The 25,044-nt window shown below is 36.0% G+C and overlaps 1 protein-coding gene across 3 annotated transcripts in view; it reads right to left on the bottom strand.

Moving 5' to 3' along the window:
* Positions 1–25,044, bottom strand: part of supt3h (SPT3 homolog, SAGA and STAGA complex component) — a 174,984-nt gene that overhangs the window by 97,513 nt on the left and 52,427 nt on the right. The window contains exon 1 of one of the 3 annotated variants that reach the window (XM_066704365.1): positions 598–681. The exons of the other annotated variants lie outside the window; for them this stretch is intronic. The gene's annotated coding sequence lies outside the window, so the exon portion shown is untranslated. Of the gene's footprint in view, positions 1–597; positions 682–25,044 lie in introns of those variants that run through there. 3 annotated transcript variants of the gene reach the window in all.

Genomic DNA, 25,044 nt, shown 5'->3' on the forward strand with positions numbered 1-25,044 from the left:
TTCACAGACCATTTATCTTTCAAGTTGTGGCAATGTAAAGATATGTTGTACAATGTTAGGTTACTTTGGTAATGTGAAACAAGCCTCCAGTAATCTGAGTGCAAAGTTTATAGAAGGCCAAAATTAACTTTGAGCATGTACACTACTCTTGAGTTACTTGAGACTTGAGTTTATTTTTGAGAATGATAATTTTCTATTGCCAAATATCATACACAACAATTAAATAAGTATTAATGAATATGAGGACAGAATTACTAGGTTCCTGTCTTGCTTTAAATAACTTTCAAAACAACAACACAATGCTAAAGCTGTTGTGAAATATGTAAAAAATATTCAACATAAGTTATTTTATCTAAAGTGTGCAGCAGTATATATTAAATACATTAAAATACATTAATTCATAATGATATTTCTTTAATGGTTGGTTTAAGAGAAGTGTTGTACATATATTCAGAAATTCAAATGGGGAAGAACGATTAACAACCATAAAGAATTCTGGTTTATTTAAAATAGTACTGTAAATTCCAAACCAGTAAAACAGCATTATTAAACCAACAAGAGACCACAGTAAATGGCAAACTTATTGTGCGTACTTACTATGGCAAGCCTGTGAGACCACTGTGTCCGGAAAAATTACTGCTTAACATCAGGTAATGCTTTTTAAGTGTCTTAACCTTAATGTATGACTACAAGTATTGCGAAATAACATGGACTTTGTGTAGGTCACAGATCAGGAAAACAAGCAACATAAAGTGGATTATGCTTCTTCCAGTCACAAAGCAATAAAGACACCATTCCTTGAATAACAGGAAATGGTTACTATTGGTAATTTTGAAAATACGCACAAACGGCGTTTAAAATAAACCACAGCTTCTGTTTGTAAAACATTTTCAGGAGTCTGGTTGAGCCGCCCTGTTCCTGGGAATTCACTTTTTCTCTTTTCCTTCTTTTAAAACTATATTTTTTTCCTGTTATAAAGTTTTCTTTCCAGAATAACCCTCATAACCTAAAGACTATTTATTTTAATGAATCAATTGTTCTCTTAGAGAGAATAAAAATCTAACTCAGTTTTTAAATCATTCAACATCAGATTGCATGTCATTTCTCCCCACAGACAGGAAGTCTTCACAGCTCAATAATTCAAGTGCTGAAATAATATGAATAGCATTAACACTTAGGGAATGTAAACCTCCATACTGATATTCATTATAGTTTTAGGATGTCTTATGAGTGTCTACTCCCAAGCCCAAACCCACAACCTTCTGTAGTGTACTCCAAACCTCTAACCACCCAGCTATTTCTCCTCAGAGAATACTATACACTCTGGACAGAGGTGTCACATGAAAATTGATACAAACCCATTAGTGTAGCGTAAAAACATGACAACCCATATGTGTGTAAATTAGGAAGAGTGTACATTCACTTATGTTCAAAGAATATCAAATAACTAGATTAATTCATTTTGAAGGAGCACATGCTTATTTTGGGACAGTGATGTATCTGTAAATTATCAAACATGTGTTTCCCAAGAGATTACACAGAGAGACAACTTTGTACAATGGGGAATGAGCACTATAACGCTATCTACCACTTCGATTCACTGAACAGTCACCCTGTAAAGAGTTTGTAGTACATTATAAAAAAACTATCCCTGACAAGTTAATCCCATGCAATGATTACCCTTATCATTTTTCAAATTATATGCACACACGCACAAAGATTTCTGAGCCTCCAACAATTGATTAAACCTGAGTCAGAGTCAGATAAATAATAGTTACAATGTTGTGTTTAAGTAAGTATTCATGCAGCTCCTTTCCACTATTTTTCATCATTATTGGGAAATGTCTTGTATCGTGTGACATAATTAGTCCAGGCAGGACTTTACTTCTGGACCTTTGTCACAATTAATTCAGCCAAAGCTCTGCAGAAATGAAGAACAAATCGGTTAAAGGTGAAGCAATTAAAAACACAACCACGGCCCTGCTAAATCTGCATCCTATTTGTTTGCCGCCAGCACCTGATCATAGGCGGTCTGCGGCAGAAACTCAATGTGTATTGTCATTTGGATACATAATATATCCAGATAGTATACAAAACATTACAAATACAACAACCATCTGAATGAACTGGGCTGAAAGGGTTACAGACATTTTGATCAGTTGTGTTTAGACTGTCTCAAGATTTTGGATACTGTTCCAGTGTGCCAGTACAAAATTTCTGGATACAAAGTGATAAAATGGGTGTGCTCTTCATAAGTCTAATTGTAAAATACAGATGAAGAACTCAGGCTTCAATTCAGTTGATATTTTGGATATGTGTATAGTTATACCTTCTCTACTCTATTTGTAAAAAGACAAAGTGATGACGCAATGATGAGTAAGCAACAAAACTAGATTTACCTTGTTTGATAAGTACATCACAGCCCATATAGAAGTATTACAGATAACTTCCCACTAATGATGCTACACTTAAGGGAATGTATACACAAGCACAACTTAAATTAAGTTAGGCTTTAACTGTAAAATCAAAAAATATATATAAAAGAAAACCCCCAACTTATCCCTTTGCCTCATCTAATGAGTGATTATCAATTAGCAGTATCAAATACAGATGCATCTTTATTGGACATAAATAATGTGTCTTAGAATTGTACAATTCTAGATTAGCATACACATAGATGACTCTAACAGGGCGGTGATTATCAAAACATATCATGCACAAATATGAATGATCCTATTTTCAAAAATTTAAGAAATATGCAGGATTCAAATATTAATCAGCAGAAAAAAATCCAGAAAAATAAAATTATCCTATAGTATTGTAAAAGGCAGATAATTCAGTAGGACGGCTACATTTAAGTGTTGCAGTGTGGGGCTGCTATGGCTCCAATATGAATTTCACCGTACGGTTCGCCAAACTGACCACTTCAAAGAACTGCAAACATCGTAAGTTGTACTGCTTATTCAAGATCCGCTTTTGATCTCTAATAAGTATAATAAATAATAAAAAAAACACCAACAGCATTGAACCTCTTAAAAATGATAACTGATACTATTAATGTAAACACTTTCTGAAAGTGTGTTCCAGAGGTTTAGCCTTTTGGAGGGAATCATTACATCACTGTAGAGTTACTTCAGAGGAAGCAACGGTTAAGAAATAACAAAGGCAAGGCACCTTGAAAATGTAGCCCGCATGTTTTTTGTTTATTTTTTGCTTTTCTTTCTGTCTATTGATCTTAGATTTTTATGTCAATTTGGAATCATCAATTGTAAATCAACTCAGCTCACTGTAGCAGGTCTGCTTTGAGAAGCAAGAAAGTGGACTTCCAAAACGATCCTCTTCTTCTCACAGAATCATAGAGATATACAATCTTAAGGATGGCTATGGAGGCTCTCAATGACAAAATGGAGCTCACATGTGCCAGCTAAGCCACAAGAGTCATTGTTGCACGACAAGCCAGGGACAGCCTGATCAACTCCAGCCAAGCCAGCCCCAGCAGCACCTGGCCTCCATTCAGTGGGGAATCCCCGTCACAGTGCACTTTGGAACAGCCCAGACTCCAGCTGAAGTCTGGAACATAGGCAGTCGAGCAGGACTTTTTATGGGTTGATCCACACCGGAATCCATAGTTTTTAGATTATTTCTATATCAAAATATCCCATAGTATCTAAATGAGTGATTTAAAATTATATATATCATGATCAAGGATTGTATAGCAAACCTCTATTATTAGCACCTCTCTTCACTCATTATTAACAGCTCAATTGGTTTCAGGACTCACCAAGTAAAATTAAGTCAAAAGAGAAAAAGCATGGAGAAATAGCATTGACTAATTTAACATTTGCATCCTTTTCAGTAGCTGTTTACCCAGAAAGCACAGACAAAACAGAGACCACACAGAAACCTTTTGTCTTCAGACCGAGCTTCGGCTCAGCCAGCTGCGTGTTACACTGAATATTAGACATTGACATATGAGGACAAGCATTTTTAATCTATTATTATTTATTTTTTTTAAAAGAAAAGAAGGAAAAGAAGAAGAGTTCAATATGGGTCACTTTGTGTCTGTGTGTGTCAAAAACAGTCCCGGAAAGTGGCTAAGGCAGCCTTCGCACGACACGGCAGCCCAGAGCTTGCCATGTGACTGAACACACTTCACCTGACATGGCTCGGAAGGGCTGAGAACGTTTCTCTCGTTTTGCATACTCAACTTGCTTCCCCTGTGTCTGGAGCAAGCAGGCCTGAAGAAAGCCACATCCTAAGCCACAGACAGCAGGCACCTGGCGTGAGCTTGCAACAGGATGGGATGAAGCGCTTTCAAAGTCACTGATGTCGACAAGACATCCTTGTCATTTGGATACAGTGTTTTAACTAACAAAAATACTTGCAACCCCTTTCTGAATGATTACAGGTAAACAACTTCCACTGGACACCACGTGTACCTTCACCAACAGAGAAAGGCTTCTACACGTAGAGCCGCCAACCACATAGCGCTTTTCCCCCAAGTGGGGGATTTTCACATATTGACAAATCTAATTCTGAGAGTTTCCAACAGCTCCCAGAGGAATTTCTACATGTTTCTAAAAAACATCAATGGCAATTCTACTCCGTTGGGTTAACAGATGATTTTACCAGTTAATTTTTATGTCAATGGTAATTTTCAGTCAATCTAGATGTGATACGCGAGTCCAGGAATAGGCAATCCAAAACCTTGGGGTGCTCTTTCAATGCTCGTGTTCACTTCTAGTAGTCTAGTAGTCCTTTCAAAGCTCCACACAACAGCCACAGTTTGGTTAGTGAGGTAACATGAAGCAGATAAAGGCATCAATTCCCTATCAGTCATCCTGATAGTGGTGTTAGTAATACTTATATGGCAGCATCAGCTAACCATCATACCAAGACCAATTATCTTCATTAAATTGTATAAACCGCAGATGCACTATCAGTCATGCATATCTGCAAAGAGCTTGTTTTCAGTTGAAAAAAAAAAAATCTGTAATCTAACACCTATCTTCCTCAGAATAATGTGCAGTTTAATTTTTCTCTGGTTCTTGAAAGTGCTGTGGCCATACAGATTGAATGAGAAACAGACAAGCTCAATAAATAGAACTGGGGGCATGTGAAACCAGCATCTTAGGATTTGTCATTGTTGGAGCTGGTTTCTTCCTTGATCCCAAAGATGGCCTATTACAGTATTACATATTAGCAATACTAACAGCATTATTGAATTCTCAGCAAAATCAACACTTCATCGTTTCCATCTCATCACCTTGTAGTTTTATTATGAGGCTTATCCCAACATTTATATTACTTGTTTTTAGAGTTCAATGAAAATGTTATACACCCATCCTAAAATAGCACTGTTTAATAAGTGTATCTTTTTTAACATAGTTTGGCGATCAATGTTCTGAATCCATCGTTCTAAGTTCTGGTGTCCAGCAGATACACACAAAAAAGCATCGCTGATCTGCAGCACCAGAAAGCTGATACTCTGCTCGTCCTTCCCTTGTTGACAGTACAACCATTAATGTTTTAACCTACCAGCTTCTGCTTCTGTACCTCCTGAGTGATTCCATATGTCTGCAGCCCTGAATGACTGACTTCCATGACTCACTCCAATCAGCCAGCATGAAGACTCTGCCGTTGCCCCTGCCGTAACCACCAATACATCACACATCCAGCGAATTACTGCAAACTTCTCATTATACCGCAAACTGCAATGGACAGCCATCGTGATCAGGGAGGAAACTATGCCGCTGCTAAATTATATGATTAAGCAATTGGGATACCAGTAATTTCAAAAGACATAGTGCACTGTATTGGCTCGAAGTGTTTCTTGTGTCGTAAAATGAATTCATAGATTTCACAGTAGAATTTATTATATGTATGCAGGCATGTATGTTTTTATGTATGTATGTCTACAAGAAGAATACGTCACTTTACATGTAAAATGTAATCACATCATCATCAGATACAAAGAACTCTTAAGATAAGTATTTTTTGCATTTAGGGGGTTGACTGTCACACAACACGTGCTTTCACATAGACTTAAATTAAAGTTGCACCAATAACACATTCTCGGCAGTACACAAGGTCAAAATGTCAATCTGAATGTGAACTGAGCTAAAAGTTTTTAATACATTTTGCATAGGGTTTAACATGCTTGACATTTTGGGTTTTTTAAGGGGAGAAGACCTAATGTGACCCTGAAGTAATTTTTCTATTCCTTAAAGAGGCATACTACATCAGCCTAAAACAAGACCTTGGGCTTCAGAACTGCTACCAATGAAGACACAACTCTTTAACTAGTGACAGAGATATTCTGCAGAACATCAATGTGAGGCCTGGAAATTGTGTTCATACGCCTGACAGGAACAAGGACACTGTTTAAAAAAGGGGAAAAACTAGTAATATTTCATGAAAGACAACGGGAGAACATTTGTAATTAGAATGTGATGGCATGATTTGTCCCAGGATCAGCACTGTGGGAAGTATCACAGAAACAATAGCAGGCACTGAATTGATGTAGAATGCTATGGAGTACAGAGGCTGTTGATTTTGGAGTTAACCACATTGGGATAGATAATGAAAAACTCTAGCCTTGGTTGTGGGGACTTTCACTTTAAACTGAAGACTGTGCTGAAATGTACCCAAACGTTAGCCACTGTTTCAAGATATAACCCAGTCTCATTGTTCAGCAACTCCACCACAGAAGACTTAACCCATTTTCCTCATAGGGCAGCATTTCCATTTTCTTTCATGCTACAGAGAGAATTGCATCAGATCAGAATTGTGCATCTAAAAGCCCACCATTAATTCTATGAATATGTAATGAACTAATACAGAAGTTTGATATTATGAATTGCTGATCTTTGAAAACTGCCACTCTGTTATTTTTATTTCCCATGCCCACTACCCTCCTCATTGTATATTAAATAAATATATATAGATTTGTATTAATATGATTAATAAGTAGTTTTGTGCATTCTGTGATGATACCCGTTAACAGTGATATTCTTTTTATTTTTTCAAAGTGGAAATTCAGTGCAGGATTATAATCAGCTCATACTCTCTGCCATCATCATGTACAGATCTCAGCTGAACTTGGGTTTAGGTCACAGCTGAAATGAATTTGGTGGTTTGAGCTGAACTGCATGAAGCAAACACAGGGCCACATCACAGCCTCCCCCCTGTGTGTAGCTGCTGAAGGGCAGGGAGGGCACACTTGAAGACTGAGGTGACTAAAGAGAACAGAGGTCAGGTAGCCTAATTACAGCTGACCGTGGTGAAGGGCTTTAAACAGGAAGACTGTCTTCACTTTCCACAAGTTCTAAACGTCAATAAATAAATCACTAGAAATGAAAGATCAGTAAGGAGCTTAGTATGGGGAAAAACTGTAGTTGTTTTAAATGTTTTTTGTGGAAATCCATAATTGACATTTTTAAAATCTTTTACAAACTAAAAAAAACAAATCAATTTTTAATATTCTTAAGAATGCTGGCAGTGATGCTATGCTTCCACATATTGCCACAGCAAGACAGCTATACAAGCTTTAAATTATATGCCCACTTACTCAATTTTCTAGAAAGCTCATATAATTCTGGAGTCGATTGCTGGTGTCATTAGACTAACAGTAATGTCTGCAATGACACATCCTTTTAAATACACACCAGGGAAACTCCAGTTTTAAGGAACAACGCTAAGAAGCCAGACATGCAGGTCTCTGTTAAATGTCTCTGAGTTGCAGCCGTAGCAACATTTATGTTGACGTACACTTGCAAAGTTTTTTTGGGGAGGCGAGGAGGGGTCAAAAGTGATACTTTTAACAGAGGAGAAAAAAAAACAGTACTTTCTTAAGATTAATTGCTCATGCTGAATGTTTTTATTTTTCTTCAGCTGACAGGAATATACTCCCAAAGACTAAATATTTGAATTTAAGTGTAGCCAATTCCAACATACTTTTTTTTATTCAAGTTTTTTTTTCTTTACCCCATTTATCCTATATTTTTCTGAAAGCGCTCTTCATTTGCAGACAATTCCATGACCACTTCCCACCCCTTCTAAAATTACATTAACAAACATCTGGTAACTCCTGTGATCATTTTAGGTGGAGTCTGAAGTCACATGAAAACTCATTTCATCTTTAGCTTATGAAAATGTAAAACACATTTATATAACTTATACTTATCCCATCTTAAAAAAAAAAGTCTGCAAGTACCTCTTCACTAATTCCACTACATTTTAGCATGTGCCTCTGTGCAAAATGTACGTGAAACAGGCAATATGCAATGTAATGAAAATCAGTCTTACATTAAAATTATGTCAGCAATATAATATGATAAAAAACATATTAAATATTATGTACAAACACTTCAAAAGTACAACCAAAAGACAGCTATTGAAAATATATACTGTACCATTCCCTCCTTCAACACTAGTGAGAGAAACCAGTTTCTATGATCTCTCGCTGAGTCTTCATTCCAGCTAATCCCAAGGTTGTTCTATGGGATGGAGAGAAGGACTCTGAGCAGACCATGAACTGTTTTCAGAAATACTGTCCTTGAAACACTGTTACACTTCCAGTTTTTAATAGTACATGTACTGGTCATCACCACAAAACCTCATCACTGCTGGCAGTACAGTCTTTTTAACCCAAATATTACAATATGTACAACATTTCCTGGGCATGGTGAACTTCCACAAAAGCAACCTTGACCTGGCACATAACCTCATGAAGCTTGTCCAATTACTCTAGGTAAAACGGAGAATATTCATATGTATGTGTGAAAGTAAAGTAAAGTTTTCTTTAGTTTTGTCATTGCATTGTTCTATACTATTTCTCTTTAAATTTAACAGACTGTGATTTTGACCTTTATTACACTGTGTATCCTTTATTTTGCATACTTCATACAGGAAGGTAAATAGTTTTGCCTTTGATATAAATATATCAGGTAATGCTCATTTAGGTTCAGGAAACCAACAACAAATGCAAATCCCATTAGCATCACAACAGCAGTGCAAATTTCACACACGCACATACATAAATATACAGTCCCTAATGAAAGTCTACACCCCCTTGGACTTTCACATTTGGTTGTATGAGTGGCTCAGAGTTTGACATATTTAAAAGAGCATACTCCACACTGTTAAGGAAAAATGTTTTTATTGTGATAAAAATATAAAAATACAAAACTGAAATATAATAATTGGATAATTCTCCATGCCACTGAGTAAATACTTGGTGGAATCACCATTGGCAGCAATTACAGCGGTGAGTCTGTTGGCATTTGCTCTCCTAGATGTGGCAGTATTTGACAATCTTCTTTACAAAACTCATCAATCTCAAGCTGTCAAATTCCTTGGGGAGCAGTGATGGACAGCAATCTTCAAGTCATGCCACATATTTCCGATTGGATTCAGGTTGGGGCTCTGACTGGGCCACTCAAGGATATTTACCTTTTTATTGCTTAGCCACTCCAGTGTAGTTTTGTCTGTGTGCTTTGGGTCGTTGTTGTGCTACAAGGTAAACTTCCATCCCAGTTCCAGCTTTCTTGTAAGGGACAGAAGGTTTTCCTCAATAACTTTTCTATATTTTGCTCCATTTATTTTCCTTTCTGTCCTGACAAGTATCCCAGTCCATTCTGATAAGAAACATCCCCATAACATGATGCTGCCAACACCATGTTTCACAGTGGGGATAATTTTATTTGGGTGATGTGCTGTGTTGAGTTTGCGCCAAACATAACGCTTTGCATTTAGGTCAAAAAGTCCCACAAAACTTTTTGCCACATGACTACATAATCTGCCGAGTGTTTTTATTGCATACTTCAAATCAGATTCAACTTTCTTGAGTAATGGCTTCCTTCTTGCCACCCTACCATACACGCCAGATTTGTGAAGTGCTTGGGATATTGTTTTAACAAGCACACATAAAAGACTGTAGCTCTTGCAAAGTTGCCATTGGCCTCCTGATAGCCTCACGGATCAGTCTCTATCTTGCTTGGTCATCCAGTATGAAGGGAAAGCCTGACCTAGGCATGGTGGTGCCATACACCTTCCACTTCTAAATAATCATTTTGACCAAGGGATATTCAAGGTCTGATATTTTTTAAACTCAACCCCTGATCTGTGCCTTTCAACAACTTTGTCCCAGAGTTCTTTTTGAAAGCTCATTATTGCTCATGGTTGAGTTTTGCTTTGAAATGCACTTCCCAGCAGAGGGAACCTACAGGAAATGCTGACAATTTAACACAGATGAAGGCCACTTAACCGGGTGTGTGATTTTGAAGGTGACTCTTTACACCTTAGCTAATTTATTATTTCTATTACAAGGGGGGTGGACACTTATCCAACCAAGCTACTTTAGTTTTAATACATTTTCTACTGTAGTTTACTGTAGAGAAGGGTCTCAACATGTTAATTTACTTGTTACGTGAGAAGATTTTCTGATGATTGTTTTAATGCACTGTTGTTTCCATATGTGAATATACATGCAATTAAGAGTCTAAGCCAGATAGAGGTGTGCAGGCAAAATAATCTATACAAATTTCTACATATTGATACCCCACACTGTAAAAAGACAAATGTATTGTCACAGAACCATATTGTAATTTCTGAAGGGTACTTAAGTTTTGGGCAGAGCTTGAATAGACAAAATACTTTTTCTATAAGCAGAGCTGCAAATCTAAAAATACTAGAGCACAGCTGTTTGACATTTATTTTTTAGACCATAGCAACAATGTTTGGTTGTTTCCAATTTTTGAAACCACAAATAGTAAAAGTGTACTCTATATACTGCAAACATAAATAGCAAATGCACGCTTCAGCACTTTTAAAAGGATATGGAAATTGGCACAAAAAAATGTAATACATGTCAAAAATGTATATATGACCCTCCTCATTTTTTGGAACTATATGGAATGGCTTCAATTCAAATTAAACACTCAGATTTTTTTTTTTTTTTTTAATATTTTTAAAAAGAGTAATGAAGACAAGCCCAACCAAAACAAGACAATTGTATAAAGAGCCATTCTCATATAGCCTAATATATGGCCTGGTGCACACTTTCTGATGCGGAGGGTTCAGTGTAAATTATTTTTGTATGCTTATCTATATAGTTCTCTCAGACCGGACTGTGCATTTGCTTTCTTACTGTTAGAAATTAACATCTCTCCTTGTTATGCTTAGAAAAGGTAATACACTGGGAACATGTGTATTTGCTAGTCTACTGTTTTGCCTACATGAGCAGTTAGGCCAGAACTGAAAACGAGAGAGAACATTTTAATTAAAGCATAATAAGACAGAGCAAACACAAACGCAAATTGCATAGAACAAAAAAGGTAATTACACAAAAAGTATATAAATATTTATACATTTCACACTGCTGTAGCTCAGTGTTTAGACATGTTTTAGGCAGGTATTTTGTGATGGTGTGATTTCACACAGGACACTGTGGATTTCAATTGAAATGCTTCTTTTGAGAATAGGAATTAAATAAAATGATTTTAGAGTATGAGAACTTGTAATAAAGCAATTCATTATATATAAATAAAAATATGAATTCCAGTGTAGATACAAATGAAAATATTATTTCCATTAATCTTATATTATATGCATTTTAACACAGTGTCAGCATTAGAAACACAGTAGTACCTGAACTGGAATAAACTATTCTACACAAGAAATCAATACAAGGTGTTTATCATTAAACTGATATCTTTCAAAGGTGAAATTAAAAGGTGCATTTTCATTCAACTGAATTTCAAAGTGTCTATCTTTTCATTACATGACCTTTATATTTTGATTTGAGTCTCCAAAGCAAAGTTACCTTGTTCTACACTTTGTTTTATTGTGGCTTAACCGCCTGAGTTTACAGCAGTTTATTTGTTGATCTTTTATTTTCCTTCTTAATGACAAGTGCCAGATGTAGCTATAAACTGTAAAAGATAAAACACAAATGGATTAGAATTGACTCTGAGGCTCCTTAGGTGGTACTTTAAAAGATTTAGTAGCCCCTTTGTAGAATAATTAGTTATTTATTATCATTATTTAAATCAGTGGCTACAGTAATTATGCAGGAATATGTTCAACATTTGTTTTGAAATACAGTATTTCTCAATTAGTATAATATAATTTCAAGATAGGCTTTACATTTTTTATATAATAATGTCAGTAAACTACAAAATAAGTATAAACAAACTGAAATAATAATAATAATAATAATAATAATTAGTAATAATGTTTATTATTGCATTTATGCAAATAGGTATGTCAAGTTATGGTAGAAATGTCCTGTATAGGAACGCTTCTGAAACGATTCTCTTGACCACTGTGCACAGGAATCAAAAGCACAATACGGTTACCCTTAACTTCACTGCCTGTCATACCATGTTTCTCATGCAGCTCTACACATAAAACAGAGAAAACAGAAAATATAAAAGGTGCCAGAGAAAAGAATGAAATCAGGAACCCCACAGTCCCCCACCGTCTTTTACCAAGAGGTTTTTCATTAAAGGATAATAAATGTGTGGAGCTTCTTCAATCATCAGTAGAAAGTGTTTTGTTTTTTTCTTCTGAAAGGTGAATAAAGAATCATTTACACTGTGAATACTTTATGGATCACATAAGCTTTAATTGACCTTCATCATCTTCTACAAGTTATGAGGGTGCCCTGTGGATGATCACAAAAACCACAAGCCCATTAAATGAGCCTGAAACGCGTGGATTTCTCAGCACCGAAATGGTTGCCTGGCCTGGGCCCTATTACTAAGATTATCCAATGAATTTAGGGGTTTACAGCGATACTGTTCCTTTTCATTAACTGAAAGTCTAGCCAAAGACTCTGAGTGGAGCAGCTAGTCATCACATATACTTGAAAACATATGTGCAGTGGTTAATGGAAGTAGGAGTTAAGCAAATTAAGATCGCTCCTCTTCCATCCCCACAATCAGGCAGGACAAAGGCCACTTAAAACCACCTGCAATTCACTGATGGGGAGCTGTGATGGGGAGCACAGGCAGAATGCAGGAACTGGATGTTCTCCAAAACAAAAGAGGAGGCAAATCATGCAAGGCCAAAAAAAGATAAAGAGATGAAAAAAAAAAAAAAAAGCCACAAGCTAGGGACAATACAGGACTTGGGGCATATCTGAAATGACCAGTAGATAAAGTGGTGCCAGAATATGATGACAGACATAGTAAACACTGACTAATATCATGAACACATCCACACCGAGAATTAGAAATACATATTCATGATTAAGCTAAGCAAGTTAATAATTATAGTGGAACAAAGATGCATTTGCAACACAGAGAGCTGTAAATCTGCCAGGAAGCGAGAAAGGGAACATTCAACATCTTTCACTGGTGCCTCGGAGGCCAGACATGAGCACTCTAGAGCACACATGGGAACACCTCGATCAACAGCGGCAATTAACATGCATCACATTCCACTAATGTGACCACCCTGAATGAAACATTCACATAGTTATGGCAAAAATTACACCAGGCTGTATTTCAAAAACTTGTTGATCCCGTGCCTAACTGGGGTAAAGCAGTAAACGCTGTTCAATGCGGAAGTGCCTAATACTAAAGTATATTTTTCCACTGGGGACCCCATGAGGTTTTCATTTGATTTAATACAATCTGAAAGCCTGTGTCTTGGCTCCAAAGGTAATTAAGTACACTCCAAACTCTAAAAATGTTAACGAACTTGTGCTAAGTCTTAAAATATTAATATGGTAAATATATTTGACTCATTTACTATTTTCCAAGGGTCTAAGAGAAATATGATTTCACTGCAGTCCTATGATGAACACAAGTGCGAAATGCAGAAAGCAAGGCTGTGAACTGTGGTCTTCTCTGGGGGAAAGTAATTCTAAATGCATTCTATCAATCAAGTGCTGTTCAACAACACATCAGAAATCAGTTCAACATATTCATTTAATTTTAATGAGAATCAGGAATGCTGAACAACAAGTCCAAGGTATTGGTTCAAAAATATAATCTCAATCACCCTGGTTAAACAGGCAGTAACAAGGAAAAGGCTGAGCTTATTGATTTGTTTTAGAAGAGGATGCTTGGTGAAAACCAAGGTGAAAACCTTGTTTGTCCAATGTAGGCCAATGTAATATTGATCAAAGTCTTTTAACTGTATTGTAAGTGAGAGGCAAGCTTAACCAGATAGCTAGAGACTTTTCTAAAACAAGACATTTCCTCTATTGCAACTCCAATAATAATAATAATGTTCTTAAATATCAAATAGACCACTCTGGGGTTTGTTTTCTATTAACTGCTCAGTTCCTTCATTTAATTTTCCTTATAATGTGCCTCAATATACCATTAAAATAAATTCTGTAACAACTTTACGAAGCTCAAATTAAAGGCTTTCATTGTTTCCCTCATAACCTACTGTAACCAAACCAAAGTAACCTCACCAAATTAAACAATGGGAACGTGACACACTCAGTTTAAACACTTCAACCATTTCTGTAATTGACCAGGAACAGGGTCAGTGCTCAACAACAACAAGAAAAACACCAGCGTACACACATATAGCACATTCCCTCAATATTATGAGGGAAAAAAATATAAATAAATGGCAAAGCAATTATCCAGCTGAAACAGCAGCTGCACACCCAACTTTTGCCACCTCTGTTCAGCTGTTCAAGCATTTCAGTATACAGCGTTTGAATAGATGGTTTCAAAAATCTAAATGCTATCTTTCAACAAAGTTAGGATAAAAAAATAATGCTAGTCAACCACATCAATCCATACCTACTAGATTTGTTCTCACCATATGTTTTAAGTTTGGTATATTAATATAAAATTGTATTTACTTAAAAAACAAAGAAACTAATTGCTCCAAGCAAAGACCAGGCCAGTAAAGTCATTATTTACATTGAACGTCTTTGAATTAATATTAAAAGTGTGTAAGTGTGCATAACAGCCCATAAAACTGTAACTCTACATGTACAGCACTAGTTTCAAAATTACTCACACTCCTAACACTGATAGAGACAGACGTCCAAACATTTGAAACCAGACTGCGTTTATTTTAGTATTACTGCTGACCACTGTCTTCAGACAGGTCATCTGTTATAACTGTAAGCTATCCCACTGGGGAAATTATGTCATGTTGCCTGACTGTTGTGATTACAATAGCATTTACTGAATTAACAAGAATAATTTGCTTAGCTTTTGATATTTTCAACATTACGATTTTGCCTATTCACAGTCTGGGCCTATTTAAAGAGCATCTACACAGCAGCATTACACATCCTTGAGAGAAACACCTCCCTAATGAACAGCAGTAGACAAATCCAGGTGTCTGATGACATCAGCTGTCAATTCAGAATCTCAATGCTGGAGTGCTATATACTGAAGGACCTTTCATTACCTTATCATGTGTCATATGAGCACACTATAAAATATCTATATCTATATATATGTGCAAAACTCAAATCAATGACTATAAATATTTCAGGTCATTGCTCACAGGGATTTTTTTTCATACATTTTCTTAGTATGATGCAAGCTCTGTACAATACCCAAGAAGAAAAAAAATATGGTAGCAAGCATTTTGTTCCCCCTCTTTTCTCTGGATTTGTCTTCTTCGATGTTAGAGGTCTCTTACAAAAAAACTCTGGAATAGGGATCAAAAATACCCACACAAAAATGGTTGTGAATGATTAAAGCTGCAAATCTTTCAGAAAAGAGACCCAGAAGCCAAACACCATTACCATTCTGGCAGGATTTCTTTTCTGCTGGATGCAAACATTCCTCAAAATGTTTTGACCCAACAGTGAAAAAATGCATCAGAAATTGTGGGGTGAAGAATTTAAGGTTGCGCTCAGTCAAATTCAAACAGCAGGATAACTGTTACACACATGTAATTCAAAATGGCGTCATCAGTACACTTCTAAGTGGTACGTGCCATTTGTTTCTGTGTTAGCCACATGAGAAACCAGCCTCTGGAAAAAATAAGCAGATGCTGCAATTCAAATAGTGGAGAAACCACTCATTTAATGTAGTTTTCCCTGATTCATTATTTTGATTAAATGCAACTGAGAAAACCAAGTTATTATGACTTAATCAGTTATCCCTGCTTGATTTCCCAAATCAGCATTACAATACATAATTGACTAAAAACGCTTTTGCACGCATGTACTCCGAGGTGCAGTGGGTGCCCCATAAGTGAATCATAATCACACTGTCCAGCATCTCTCTAAAATCCATCCTGCTACAATTAATCTTAGAGTATATATGTATAATTAAAAATGGGGGTAATTTTAGTTTGTTTGTTTACAAATATGAACGCCAACAAAGATCTTTTAAGGGAAACTGCAAAGACAAACCCTTACAGAAGACAGACAAAGTGTTTTTATGTACTATGCAGAAAGATCTGTAAAGCCATCTATAATGTTATAAAAGATTAAATGTAAATTGTCATTGCCATCAAATGATTAATACTTCTAAACATTTCAACACAGAATAAATACTCATAAATATAATGATTGCCACTTCAGACATTAATTTAATATACAATTCATGAATAGGCACTACATAATGACCACCCAAGAACAGCTGGGTATTAAACCATTTAGAAACGTCTTTACGGTACAATTACAGGAACTTCATTCCTTGCCCACACACAGGTCGAAAAGCTAAAAGGAAATATTAAAGGAAATAAACCAACAATTTCACTGGACACATATAAATAATTCTGTTTTGAAAACGTGCCATTTCCTGACTTTACTACTCTACCAGGTTTGCCTGTTTGAGGCTCCAGGGCAGAAATCCAGAATGTACAATATTAGTTCTGCAATGAAATAACTTTTTTTTTTCCTCCCTCAAAACTTCCTTCACAACTTCCTTCACACACACAAAAAACGTAATTTTTCATTAAACCAAAGCTTGTGAAGTCCTAAAACTATTCTGTTGTATAACCTTAAAGAGCACGTATGGCCACATGTTAACACTTAATGAGCTGCTGTGTGGTTTTAACTGGAAGTACCGGATGTTTCATTGAAACATTTGTGCTGAATTGAATAGACAGCACTGTAACAGTAGGTTTCTAACAAGTAGTAAATGCTGAAGAAGGTCATCATAAGTGCTTCACAATAAGTTGCTCAAATATTCAATTATTCTCATGTACATTCAGCAAATGTCTATAAACAAGATACAATTTTAAGAAATAAATCTATATACAACAAAACACATTTCCTGTATAGTGCATACACTTTCTCTGAAACGGCTCATATAGTGACTTCAACCTTCACCTCAGCTCACACCTTCTGTCTTGCATCACTCATAGATTTTTCCTCCAGTCTGTGTAATCAGGATTTTTCATGCCCAGTCACTGTCTAGTCAGACTGGATGTGAAGTATAATGCAAAATGACTGTGATGAAGGGAACTAGCCCTAGTACTCCAATTCCCTCAGCTAAACCCCTGATCACAGCAAACCCTCTCAGTGACTGTCCCTGTCAGAGGTATTAAAGGTATATCTAGTTGAGCAATATTTAAATGCTTGATAGCAGTCATTAAAATGCATTCCGTATCACTGTAAAATAATAGAGAGCAAAGACTACTTTTAGAATATAAAACTTTTGGAAAGTGTAGTTTTAAAATCTTATTTTAAAACTGTTACTGAACCCTGAAGAGTCACTGTCTTCGAAATGCTGTATCGGTTGCTGAATAGCTGAATGAAATACTTGAAAACAATCTGAAAAGTGGGCAAATCCAGAGCTATTGCAATGTGCATTAATATTAGCCCAATCCAACACTGACTGATTATTTTCCCCAGTGCACTAGAGGGGGGCTGTTAGCCTGACAAGCTTCTTGCATTGCAAACCCCTACATACATACAGTGAATAAACAATTATGTCATACCTACCCACAAGAAAGGGGACAAAACTGAGCCAGGAAATTACAGACCAATCAGTCTCACCTGCATTAGTACAATGTTGGGAAAAAATGATTATACAGAAAATAGAGGAGCATCCTAATTAAAACCATATTCTTGGAGATAGTCAACATGGGTTTTGATGAGGCAGATCATGTCTTACTAATTGATTTGAATTTTTTGAACATGCAACTGCAGCTGTAGATCATGTGAAAGCATATATGATATGATATGATATACTTAGATTTTCAGAAAGCTTTTGATAAGGTTCCACACCAAAGACTGATCCTCAATTTGGAAGCTGTAGGCATTCAGGGTAATGTAAGTACATGGATTATGAACTGGTTGATGTATAGGAAACAGAGGGAGTCGATTAGAGGAGTTGCTTCTAACTGGAGTGAGGTTGTTAGTGGAGTTCCACAGGGATCAGTACTAGGGCCTTTGCAGTTTCTAATCTGTATTAATGATCTGGACTCTGGGGTAGTTAGTAAACTTGTCAAATTTGCAGATTATACTAAAATAGGTGGCTCAGCAGATACAATCTCAGCAGCACAGGCTATTCAGAGGGACTCAGATAATATTCAGTTGTGGGCCGACACCTGGCAGATGAAATTCAATGTGGACAAGTGCAAGGTATTACATGCAGGTAACAAAAATGTCCACTATAATTACACTATGGGAGGAATAGAACTAGATGAAGTAACGCATGAGAAAGACCTACGTGGACTCCTCACTTTCTCCATCCAAACAATGTGGGGAAGCAATAAAAAAAGGCAAACAGAATGTTAGGGTATATTGTCAAAAGTGTAGAATTTAAAACAAGGGCAGTGATGTTCAGACTGTACAATGCACTAGTTAGAGCTCATCTGGATACTGTGGACAGTTCTGGGCTCCACACTTCAAGAAAGATATCGCTGCTCTAGAGGCAGTTCAGAGGAGAGCAACCAGACTCATTCCAGGTCTGAAGGGAATGTCCTACTGAGAGACTGAGGGAACTGAACCTTTTCACCCTGGAACAGAGGAGACTACGTGGGGACTTGATTCAAGTCTTCAAAATCATAAAAGGTATCGACCACATCAAACCAGAGGAGCTTTTCCAGATCAGCAGGGACACGCACACCAGGGCACACAAATTAAAATTGTGACATTCAAGAGGCAAAACAGGTGACACTTATTTACAGAGAGTCGTCACAATCTGGAACAAACTCCCCGGCGATGTGGTAGAAGCTGACAATTTCGGAAAATTTAAAAATAGGCTGGATAGGATCCTTGGATCACTTAATAGACACCAAACATGCACGATGGTTGGAATAGTCTCCTCTCGTTTGTAAACTTTCTTATGTTGTTATGTTCTTATATATTATATAATTTAATAAAGTATTTTTTGAGTTAATATCCAGGCAAGTATCCAGACACATTATTGGAAAGACACACACATATATATATATATATAACTGCATACATACATATATATGATTTAAAAATAAAAAACAAAAACTTTTTAAAACTTCTGCTGAAAGCTTTATTATTCATTTCTAAGATCTGTTATTTTGCCATTCCTAGCAAATTTAGAAAAAAATGGATTTACAATATTTACTAAGTAAACTCACAAAATACCTAAAAATATTTTTAGAGATGGTCGATTCATTAAACATTTACGAATAAAGAGACACACATTAACCTAGATGATTTGCATTAGAGTGTGTCTATAAATGCCGTGTCTTAAAACACTGTGACTTTCAAATTAACCTCAGGGTTTAGAGAGGGAGAGAAAGAGAAAAACACACCTCTGTGGCTGGTTTATGTCTCACACATGGTCCGCTATGCAGGTTCATGTTGGCTGATCTCGGCTGATGAGAGCCCTATTTTTAGTATGGTAAATATATATGTTGGATACTCATGTTAAGAGCTATCAGTGTAATTCAACCAAGTTATTCAATTACCCATGAATTTCCGAACTGTCCTTCATTACATGTATTTGCACGAGTGATGAGAAGAATTCGACTAAAAAAATAAATTAATAATAATTAAAAAAAGATAACTACAGCACACTGGACACAAGAACCTTATTGACAACTCTCAAATTTCTAGACATTAAAGTACATTTCCTAACACTTCATTGCATATGTATGTGGCCGCAGAAACGCAACACTGCAATTATTTCCCATAATATTCAGCTAATTAACATGTTAAAGGAAAATCCAAACAGTAGAGCTTTCCATAATGTGCTGAGAATAATAATTTGAAATGGCAGCTGAACCACCAAAAATAAGAAAAAAGTTCCAGAGGACATTTAGGTTCTCTTAACTTACTAGAAAAAAACTAACATTTTGCAGATCAGAAAATGTATAAATACTGACATATTAAAAATAGTAAAAATATCAAAAAGGTAGTTTAGAAATGTAACAAAGTATAATACAACTTTGTGCTCCTGCATTTGTTTCCTGAAAGCAATGTCAGCTTTAATAAGTTTATAACAACATTTGTTATTTATTCACTTTAATTTGATCTATTTTAAACATATTAATAATACCAAAATTACTACTTACACTGCTAATAATAATAATAATAATAATAATAATAATAATAATAATAATAATAATAAATACTGATTGATAATTATTTAGCTTAATTTTTAAAGCAACCTTAACTTTGACAAAGGTCATTATGTCATTCCAAGGCAGAAAACTCCTCATTATGTTATTCAGTTATACTGATGAAACATATTTAAATAACTTGGACTTTTTACATTTTCTGACCACATCCTTAATCTAGCCTCCTGTACAATAATACAGATAAATATTACCAGACTCAATTCATTAAAGAGTGTATACATTTCTAGGACTTTGAAACCTTAACTGGTAATAATCATGGTAGGCTTCAATTTTAACTCCTCACTCGAGCTCCTGTCTCTCTCGGAGAAAACTGAAGCACATGTTGATTATTTTTAGAGCAATTATTAATTTTATGGAGGGATCTGCAGTCTGTAGTCTTCAACTACAACTACTCCTTCAGTGCTATGAGGAGTATCCATTTTTATTTATTGCTGTTAGACTTAATATTGTCCTTGCACACAATGCCACCTTAAAATGCATGCCATGCCAGAGGGCTGGTTTTAATAATCATTTAAACACACACACAGAAAAGGCATGATGGAATAAACCCATCGTGTTTTGGTTCTGTTAGACGAAACTCGATATGTTCAATCCAATGTACATTACTGATTTGAGTCTTCAAGACATTACACATAATGGTATGTCATTTTCTTGTAGGTTTAATCATTCAACTAGCATTTACATACATATGAAAAAAAGCTCAGGGATGTTGTGAGTGTTGAAGAAAGGTCCATTCAAGTGGTCATATTTAAAGAGTCATAATGTAAGTGGTTATACTTAAAATTAAAAGAAAAGAAAAAAACAGGTGTGAAGACAACGTCAAAGCAATAGACAGTTAACCACTCATATTGATATGATACCTCTGCTCATTGGGAGACAAAGGCTTCCATGGTTTTCATCCTTTTCCATGGATACTACAATACTATAATACATTGAGCATACACTGACCAGTGTCAATTGCCGAGGATGGTGAAGCAGCAAATAAAACAAATATAAACTATATATAAAAAAAACATTATTAATGAGTTTATCTTTGCTGGAATTGTAGACCACCAATGCAATGTTTAATTTCTAGAAATAACTTAAAAACACGCAGTTGGTGACATGCAAAGTTCCATAGTAAATTACTCTGCATAGTGAAAATCCTTAATTAAACTGAATCACTGGCGAACACACAGGAGTATGAATTAAACACATGTATGTAAGCACGCACACACATACATGTATAAATACATGCAGGTATATCTCTTCTTTTCAGTAACATATCAAAATACCCCTACCTTAATAAAAAATAAGATGAGCTACATGATTGGCTGAGCTGTGAACATCAGCTGTGAGGACTGGACATGGGCAGTAACTCCATGTACTAAAGTGCTAAATGACACGCTTCCACAACGTGCCTTACCTCAGTGAATTGTGTTCCACAACCTTGCCAACACAATTGACAGGGGTAAATATATTCTCCAGAATCATGTGTTTGCATTTAAATCATTTCACATAAAATTATCATTACAATATTTCTCTCTACTCCTGTGCTACCAATTGCTTTCAACTTATGTAATTAATTTTATTTAATTGGAATGAATACAGACGTTTGAGGTATGGGTTTGTCTTCTGCCAATGCTTTAAAACAATCCCCAAGGTTCCATTCTTTATTCTTTTTAATGGACCACCAGATTTGAAGTATTATGCACAAGTACTCCACAGCTGGCCTACCGCCATGTCCACTAAAACATCTTAAATTATTCCAATCCCAATACAGCAGCACACTTTTTTTGAACAAGGTAAATATTTGAGTAATCTGTAGGTGCTGCTCTGGTAGCTGGCCAAAAACCCTATTACTAACCACCAGCTCATAGAGGACCATTCATAAGCCACTTATTATTACAAATGTAACATTTGCATATCATCATCATCTTGGTTTATGCTATGGTCTATATTTGTTTTTGGATTTCACCAAAGGTTGTCTTTTTTGTTTGTATGAAACCTGTTCGGTTGGCCTCTCTTACGGGCAAACCATGAGCAAACGACATCCCACAATTGGCTAACCTCAATCAATGATCCTCACCGGGGTTTGAAAGCCCTGACCAAAGATGAGATAGGAAGCCTATGATAAGAACACACCTCTTGTATCATTTTCTATCAGGGCAAGTTTGTTCTAAGCCTTTGGGTACAGATATGTGTTTCTTCTTTTGTGGTTAACACTGAACAATGTGTAAACCAAAGTGCAGTATTCAAACTCACCTTCAAGAAAGTTCCCTCTCTCCATCTTTGCCAAATATCAAATAAAAACCCATAAACATATGCAGAGAATATTAACCATTTACTTTAATTGCAGGTTGGTTCCCTATATGAGTGCATGTTAACAAATGAGGAAAACAAAAGAAAAGTCATAGATTATAAAATGTATTCATTCAAAGCATTGCTGATTTTTTTAAAGATTTTTATTTTCAAGCTTTTAAATATATGATTGTATATTTCAGAAACTATGGTAATAGATACAGCATTTGAAATTCCTTTTGCAATTTAAATGTTGTCTTTTAGGACTATATTCTGTTTCTTTTTTTTTTTAAGTTAAACAAATAAAAACTTGCTCAAGCTTACAATAAAACAGGATGTTTTTTAACAAATTAAGTAGAAAATAATTTCAAATAGAAAACTAAGAAAACATTAACGTTTGTGTGTGTGAATTTGGCTGTAATTATTATTTCAACCTTAATTTGATGAAGAGGGAGGAAGCTTTGTGATAAATCCATCCTAACTTGTGTGACTATGTCCGGGCTATTGATAGTATTTCTTCCTTGACGCTATATAGCTGAGCTGCAATTTGAAGGACAGTATTGACTTTCATTAACAGTGAGCATATTCCTCTGGCCCAATGAATTTACTCCATGTGCCAGAACACTGTGCTTCTTAAAACATTGCGAGACCTGCCAAAACCTCCAAGTATTGCCAGACTCTGCTGAAAGGAGGCAGAAAGACCTGAATTATATCTGAGTGTGGTCCTTCAGAATGTCACCACATGAAAACATAGGCCTCAGTATCAAATTAGTGAGTGCCACTGGTATAGCAAAACGTATGTACATACAGCGGCTAAAATACATAGATACAAACAAAAATACATAGATACACAAATAAATTAATAAATAATGTATATGTCAGGTCTACTAATACTGATCAAAGCACATGAAGAAAGAGATGTAGGAAACCATGACTCTATACAATGAAAAATAGTAATAATAAAATACCCGGAAAGTAGAAATAATCTTTTAACTTTTCAATGACCTGCATATAGTACTAATACACTATAAGCATTCATTGTATTGCAATCTCCCATTGGGCACTGTTAACCTGAAGACTCCTCTACAGCTTACCCACTTTGTGCTCAAACGGTTGAGTTTTTAAATTGCCACTGCTCAATAAACTCTCTGGAGAACATCAGGCCCTGGTAATGCTGGCTGCAGTTGGGGAGCTTCTACAACTGTGCTGTGCCTGGTTGCCAACCTTCTAGAATTGTTCTGGAGTCTCATGGAATGAGAGATTAGTCTCCAGTCTCCTGTCTCCTGCAACCCAAGAGATACAATCTTGTGGAATTTAAAATTGGAACATATTGATTTAGTACCCCTATCTATTTTAAACTGGAATTCATATGTATGTGTGTGTTTATTATAGTTCGAAGTTGGATACAGGGAACACAAGAATGACTGAGCAAGAGACAAGAGTTCACAAGACACAGCTGAGAACCACACTTCAAGTGTTTATGCCCAGTTATATTAAACTGCTCTATCACACCACGTGTTGAAACCTCCAAGAATGTAACTGTCCTCCCCATACACAGATGGCAACTTAGTGCAGAAGTCTATAAATGTCTTGCCTCCATATTTTGGTCTGAAGGGGAATGAGAAAAACTCTGCTTTACCAAGCTATAAAAAGCAGTGTGCAGAATGTTATTGACTAGCACTCCTTTTCCTAATACAAGCACATGAACATCTGAGCAGCTTGCACTAACAGTTTTAAGTGTCACAAATGGATTTGAAGAATCACAATTATTCAATTCCACTTTCTGACGATTATATTTTAAGTGAAAGGGAAACAAATGCACAGACTGCAAAACTGTCCGAATCACACTAATAGAGTGATAGAGATGCTGAAATCACTTCCAATGTGGTACTTGTATTCTTAAAACATTCATTATGCCGTCAAAAGGTAACCCACCACATCCATTTTGATAACATATAAAGTACTTTTTTGTTGGATGCTCAAGAACGTTTAACTGCTTACCAAGCCACACATCCCTCCCTCACCCATTAATTACAAATGAAATCCGCTTATTTCTACAACCCTCTTGGACTTGAGGGCTTCACACAGCAGGCCGACATGTACCCCTACCAAACACGGAGAGATTTTCCTGAAGGGAGCTGCCAGTCACAGTGTCCTGCTCACAGAGCCCAGATTTGAAACAAGCAAATCTGTAATACAGGGCTGCACCTACACTCCATCATTGTCTTTAACAATCTTTTTTCCTCATAT

This window comes from Amia ocellicauda, chromosome 1 (genome assembly GCF_036373705.1).
Source record: "Amia ocellicauda isolate fAmiCal2 chromosome 1, fAmiCal2.hap1, whole genome shotgun sequence".
NCBI lineage: Eukaryota > Metazoa > Chordata > Actinopteri > Amiiformes > Amiidae > Amia > Amia ocellicauda.